The 6,422-nt window shown below is 40.5% G+C and overlaps 1 long non-coding RNA gene across 1 annotated transcript; it reads left to right on the top strand.

Moving 5' to 3' along the window:
• Window positions 1-5,827: 5,827 nt before the first annotated feature.
• LOC120797014 lies at window positions 5,828-6,386 on the top strand. Its single transcript, XR_005708447.1, has 3 exons — window positions 5,828-5,905; window positions 6,036-6,185; window positions 6,273-6,386. It is a non-coding gene; the product is annotated as an uncharacterized LOC120797014 (long non-coding RNA).
• Window positions 6,387-6,422: the final 36 nt, after the last annotated feature.

Below are 6,422 nucleotides of genomic sequence, written 5' to 3'. Positions count from 1 at the left end.
ACTGAAACTGAGGAGGACCTGTTGATTTAAATCCAGTCTTTGGGCTTATTACAGTCTCTCAGATTTGATTAGATACGCATTCCGCCATACAGCGGCATAAAAACCGGTATAAGAAGTGAAACATCTACGCCAAGAAACTGAAGGCTCACATAGTACCCTTGTCCCACCCCGCCTTCCCAAAAAAAACTAGTAGAAAACATGAATAGGCAAAAAAAAATGCATAGAAATACAAAGTAAACAAAAATAAAATCATTTGTTTCACAAGGTAACTCATTGGCATTACTCTTCTGACACACAGATTCGGTGATAAAGCTGAAAGCCATGAACTCCTCATCTACTTGTCCATTTTTTTCAGTACCCAGGCAAGTTTGACCTTTTTGAAAGCAAACACCTCCGCTGAAAAATCTCCTATTATTCCGAGATGTTTTTGGTTGCAGCTCATCTCAGCCAAGTAGAAAAAGTATCTTGTGCTAGGTGACCTTTCAAGCCCCCGAGGCTTCTTGTGCCTTACAACCAAAACCTGTTCTGCTCCTGGGAATCATGTCTTATCGCTCGGTGCAGAGAAAACATGTAGAGAAGGAAAGGAACTTGTCTGGTGAGAAGATTTCCTCAACTTCAGCAAAAAAACATATTTTCTTAAATTGTATCCTGCTTGTGCACGACACCGTTAGTGTGTGTCTGCAATTAGTGACGTCGAAGAATAAATAAAAATCCAGAGACAAGCACAACTCTTCGAAGAAGCAGCCACAGGTAAGTGGGCCGCTTTATGTAATATTTTGCTTTAAGATTAAATTTAATAAAACTTCTTTGTCATATGCTTGAATTTCTTTATTTTAACAGCAGTATTTGGAGCTATCTGCAAAAGCATGTGCCTTAAGTCGATAATATTAGCATCTTAATTTTAATTCCAGAATGCATCGATGCAGGTTTTGAGAGGCTAGAAATAAGAAATAAAAAAGCAAGAAATACAAAGTTTTTTTTTTTTCCTATGTTTTTTTTTCTTTTTTTGTGGAGATTTTGTGTTTCTAAATCGAAGGTGTAAAAAAATGTTCAATGAACAGTATATTTTAAGGTACTTTATTTTGGTAACAGTAGTACTACATGATGTAAAAATACTCCATTGCAAGTACAAGTCCTTTGTGGGTCATTATTACTGATGCATAAATGTTTAAGTAGCATTTTAATGTATCTGAGTTTATGCTTATTTTAACTACATTATATGCAGTTTTGTAGTCTAATCTTTAACACATTTTGCACCGAATTTTATGATAAGTCCTGGTTTTTCTGTGTACAATTTTGTTCTGCAAAGTAATTATCTGTCAAATAAATGTAGTGGAGTAAAAAGTACAATTTTCTTTTGAAATGTAGTGTAGTGGAAATAACATTTGCGAGTAAAGGACAAATACTCATAACTAAATAATTACAGTTCTTAAGTAAATGTACTCTTGCACCTTATTTCTGAAGGCTTATTAGGAAGTGTAAGAGATTTAAGAATGTCAGTTTGATCCTCTTTTACTACCAATTTATTGTTTGGCAAAAGTTACAATTTTCATGTGTGTGTTGCAGCAAAAAAAAAAGAAAAAAAAGAAAAGTGTGACGAAATCTGACCGGACATGAAGTGGAGACAGTCTTTCCTCCTTTTGCTCACAGGTAAATATTATATTTGTGTTTCGAAAAGACTTCCAACGCTGTCAAATGCTGTAGTTAATAATTATTACATGAAAAAAAAAAAAAATGCAGAATGTACCTGAAAAAAGAGTCAGTTTTTGCTTAACGAGTTGTAAATATACCATGAATACTGTTTGAATATATTATGAAATGAAAATTAAGTACCAGGAATATGTGATAGTGTCATTCTTAAGACACCTACCCTGATTAAGTATCATCCACTGGCTACAGTAACTTATAAACACGGTGATTTTAACGTCTTAGTCAAGGAACCCACAGGACAACACCTACCGGTCTTTATCTTTCAGGCCTGAGGTAGAGGAGGACTACCAAACAATTAGTACTTCTATTGTCAGAGGTTATAAGCCTTATTATGGACGTGAGTTCTGAGCATTTTAACGATAAAGATCGTGTCATTGAAAGGTTGTTCACAGCCGCAAAGAGGTCAAAGTATGTACGACTTAATGAAAAAGTGTTACGAATGTTTTTACCCATGCTAGCGTTGTGGGCTCTGAGGATGGCAGTGATAGTCGGCCCACCATGTTGGTCCAGACCGAAACATTTCGACAAGTAATTAATAGGTTGTTGTGAAATGTTGTACAGACATTCACGTTCCCAAGAGGATAAAGCCTCCGGTGATCCACTAATTTTACCTCTAATGCCACCAGCGGGTCAAAATAATTGCGTTTTAACACTGTCACTGTGAGCACTTTAGCATGTAGGTTAAAGCGCTGCTGTGCCTAAGTACAACCCCACAGAGCTGCTGGCATGGCTGTCGACTCTCAGGCCGCGTTCGGACCGACTTTGGAAATGCTGAGCTGTTTCGCAAAAAGGTTCAACCTGGCTCAGCTTTTGTCGCAACGCCGCGTGATCTGGCAACGTGCTGCGGCGGCCGATCACATACGTGCAAGTGCACATTCCCCCTAAATTACTTTTTAATTTGGACGCTGTACTGAATTTCTGCCGTTTTCATTTCGATTGTCGCAACGAAAGATAAAATAATTGCTGCGGAGGCAACTTTCCATAGTTGTAAAGTTCTATCTCTGAGTATTATAAACAGCTGTGTGGCATTTTGGCGTCTGATAAATCTTCACATTCAGGGATCCTTTATTTAAACTCAACTTTCTGGATTGTATTTCATCATCTCGCTGGTGCCTGAAGCAACAGGTCCCCGGAGGGTTCACAGTTGTTTTCAGCCTGAATGCCCACTAACTTGCTTTGGTGAGCATTGTAAATATTATACTTGCGTCTCACAGAGCCGCTAGCACGACTGTAGAGTCTTCTAATCTTGTTTTTTCTTGTTAACCATCTTGCAAAACCCTGAGACATATCTTGACTCACAGACAGCGAGTGACTTCCTACTGACAAACCCCAGTGTCCTCCATCCACAGGTCTGTGTACGGTTACCCACTGCCAACCTCTTCAGTACCACTTCATCAGCACCGCTCTGCCCTGGCCGAAGGCCCAGAAGTACTGCAGGGAGTGGTACATTGACTTGGCCACCGTCTTTGACATAAAGGACATGAACAGGCTGGTGAACGCAGCTCAGGACACCACCAGCGGCTTTACAGAGAAGGCCTGGATCGGGCTGCACGATAACCTCACCAGCTGGAGGTGGTCATTTTCAGACAGCCATTACTACAGAGACGATGGGGGCGACTACAGGAACTGGGATTTTGGTCAGCCTGACAACTTCCTCGGGGACCAGATGTGTGTGAAGATGTGGAGTGGAGGGATGTGGGAGGACTCGAAGTGCTTCCTGAGAAACCCCTTCGTCTGCTATGATGGTCTTGGTTCAAATAGATTACTAGATGGACACAAATGATTTGACGTATTGCGTTATTACTTCGATGCACACCACTGGATGTCAAGAAGGTCTTTCTCTAATCTCTCTCTGTTTTCCTCACAGGTACAACCGGTACCAGTGAGCGTTTCATTTTTGTTGAGCAGGAGATGAGCTGGTCTGACGCTCGGCGGTACTGCAGGAAGCGCTACACAGACCTGGCCAGTATTAGAGACGAGAAAGAGAACCAGGAAATACAGCTTTTGGCCAAAAACAGGAGCGTCTGGATTGGCCTCTACAGGTCTGGAATGTGTCAGACGTGTCTCTTTGTTTGATGGACAAGTGGCTACTTTCAAAGTGACACCATGAGATAGCGACCCCTCAGTCGTAACACCTTATTTTTCCTCTTCTTCTTTTACGTTGTGAAACTGACAAAAATGCCACGGCAGAATCAAATAAATGCACAAAACACGGCAGAAAGCCAACATTGGCAGAGGTAGGAAAAACAGAATAAGTAACTGAGAGCTTGGAAACAGCTTGAGGTCCTCTTACTAGCTTTTTAGCCACATCAGAAACATGGCTCTGGCTGAGCGGTTTCGCCTTTCCTCTACTTTGGTTCACTGAGATATCGCTACAATTATTTGATGGATTGCTGTGAAATTGTGGATTCACCCCAGCGGACGAATCCAACTGGATTTAGTGATCCCCTGACTTTTCCTGTGGCGCCACCATGAGGTTGAAACTTGTGTTTTTGAGTAACATTTTTTTCTTTCTCATTTCAGTGTCAATGAAAATTAGGGGCCATGCCTATACCTTCAAAAAATGTTCAGCACATCTATATTAGATAATGATAACAATAGATATTTTTTTTTGTTAAAACAAAATAAAAGGCGCTCCAGTATATTCTGCAACACGTCTGTTTCTTTGTGCAGGACTCGGGAATGGTCCGATCAAAGTGACTCCACCTACCGCTACTGGATGGTCGGAGAGCCTAATAATGTCGGAGGGAAGCAGAACTGCATTGCGACTAATCTGGGCAAGGCAGGCCAGTGGTCAGATGAAGAGTGTGGCAGGCAGCTCACATTTATCTGCCACGGAGAAAATGGTGAGAGGGTCTATCTCAGTTTTGATGAAAGTGTTGGTGGCTACTGCTGCTTTCACAGGGATATGTTTTCTTGAGGAAGTAGTTCCAATGAAAACTGTTTACGGCAAGGTTTGTTTTTCTTTTCTTATTTTATATTACATCTACACTGCAGATCAGACTCCAGACAAGCCAGTGCTGTCCACGACCACCACCCCCACCAGCACCACTACTACAGCTGCCACCAACACCACCACAGTGACCCCAAACAAAATAACCACCACTGAGGGAGACTCAGCCAGTACAAAGACTGCCTCTAGTATGTTGTAGGGAGTCATTAAAGAAATCAGTTCAGTGGAAACAATCACATTTTGATTTCCATAGCTTTATTACGGCTGTCTTCATTGTTCAGGAGAAACTTCCAACAACTCACTCTTGTCCTCCACCACTGTGACCCCAAATGAAAGAGCCACAACTGAGACAGGATCAACCACTGGTCATCTTAGTACAAAGATGACCACCTCGGAGCAGCCTTCAGCCCCGTATGTGGAGCCAACAAGACCCACTACCGGTGAGTGAAATTATTCTTATTTATCCTTATTATTCTTTTATCTGTGGTGGTACTTTCACATCCTGTGGATATCATGTTTCCTTTTTGTAGATGAAAATCCAAATGAGCCAGATTGGTCCACTGTCAGCAAAGTGACCCTAAACAAAAGAAAAACAACTGAAAGAGACTCAAGCACAAGCACAAAGATAACTTCATCTGAGCAGCTTTCAACACCAGAACTGCCTCAAACAACATCCAGTCCTGGTGAGACGAATACATTTTTTAAAATTCCTCATTACAAACAGTGAGTATAAAAAACAGCTAAAAATGTGATTCATGTTGCTGGGTTTGGGAAGAATATGAAGCTGGACATCTTTCACATAGCAATGTAAATGGATGTCATGGAAATACTGTATAATTACAGTATGCGGGCCAAAGGCAGCATGTTAGTTGAAAATGGAAATGGCCCGAGCAGTGAGCTGCCATATATAAACTGGGCCCAAAAAGAACTTGCTCCTAACCATTCCACTTTTTCAGAATCCTTAGGTCTAAGACTTGGAAATTCTGATTATATTCCCATTATCTGAAAAAAAAATATGGTGTCAATTATACTAAATGTAACAAAAGTGGCTCAATTGCCCGTGTCTCCATATTGCAGAACAAGCTCCATACAAATCACATTATTCCACCTCCACCACAGTGAACACAAATAAAAGAACCATTACTGAGATAGACTTAATGACTGGTCATCATCTTAGTACAGAGATCACCTCATCTGAGCAGCCTTCGACCACACAGATGGACCAAACAAGATCTGTTACTAGTGGGTACATTTATATTTATATATTTATATTTATATATATATATATATACATATATAATTTTTTGTATTTTATTATTATATTAGTGATGGTAACATCGCTAACCGCAAATATAATTTCTCCATGTCGTAGATGAACTTCCAAATGAGACACTTTTGTCCACCACTGCCACTGTGACCCAAAACAAAATTACCATTACTGAAAGAGACTCAACCAGTACAGTGTTTACCTTATCTGCACAGTTTTCAACCTCAGAACTGGATCAGACTACATCCATTCCTGGTGAGAGACATGGACAGTTTTTCATTATTTGTCACACTCAGTATCAGAAAAACGGCTAAAAGAACTCAATCTTTTCTACCACCACAGTGACCCTAAATAAACAAACCGCCACTGAGATAGAAACAACTACTGGTCATGTCAGTACCGTGTTTGCCTCATCTGAGCAGCTTTCAACCAAAGAACTGCATCAAACAACATCCATTCCTGGTGAGAGAAATACAATTTTTCATTCCTCAC

Source organism: Xiphias gladius, chromosome 12 (assembly GCF_016859285.1).
Source record: "Xiphias gladius isolate SHS-SW01 ecotype Sanya breed wild chromosome 12, ASM1685928v1, whole genome shotgun sequence".
Taxonomy (NCBI): domain Eukaryota; kingdom Metazoa; phylum Chordata; class Actinopteri; order Istiophoriformes; family Xiphiidae; genus Xiphias; species Xiphias gladius.
Note: the sequence above shows the minus strand (reverse complement) of the source record. Positions and strands in the feature narration are given on the sequence as shown.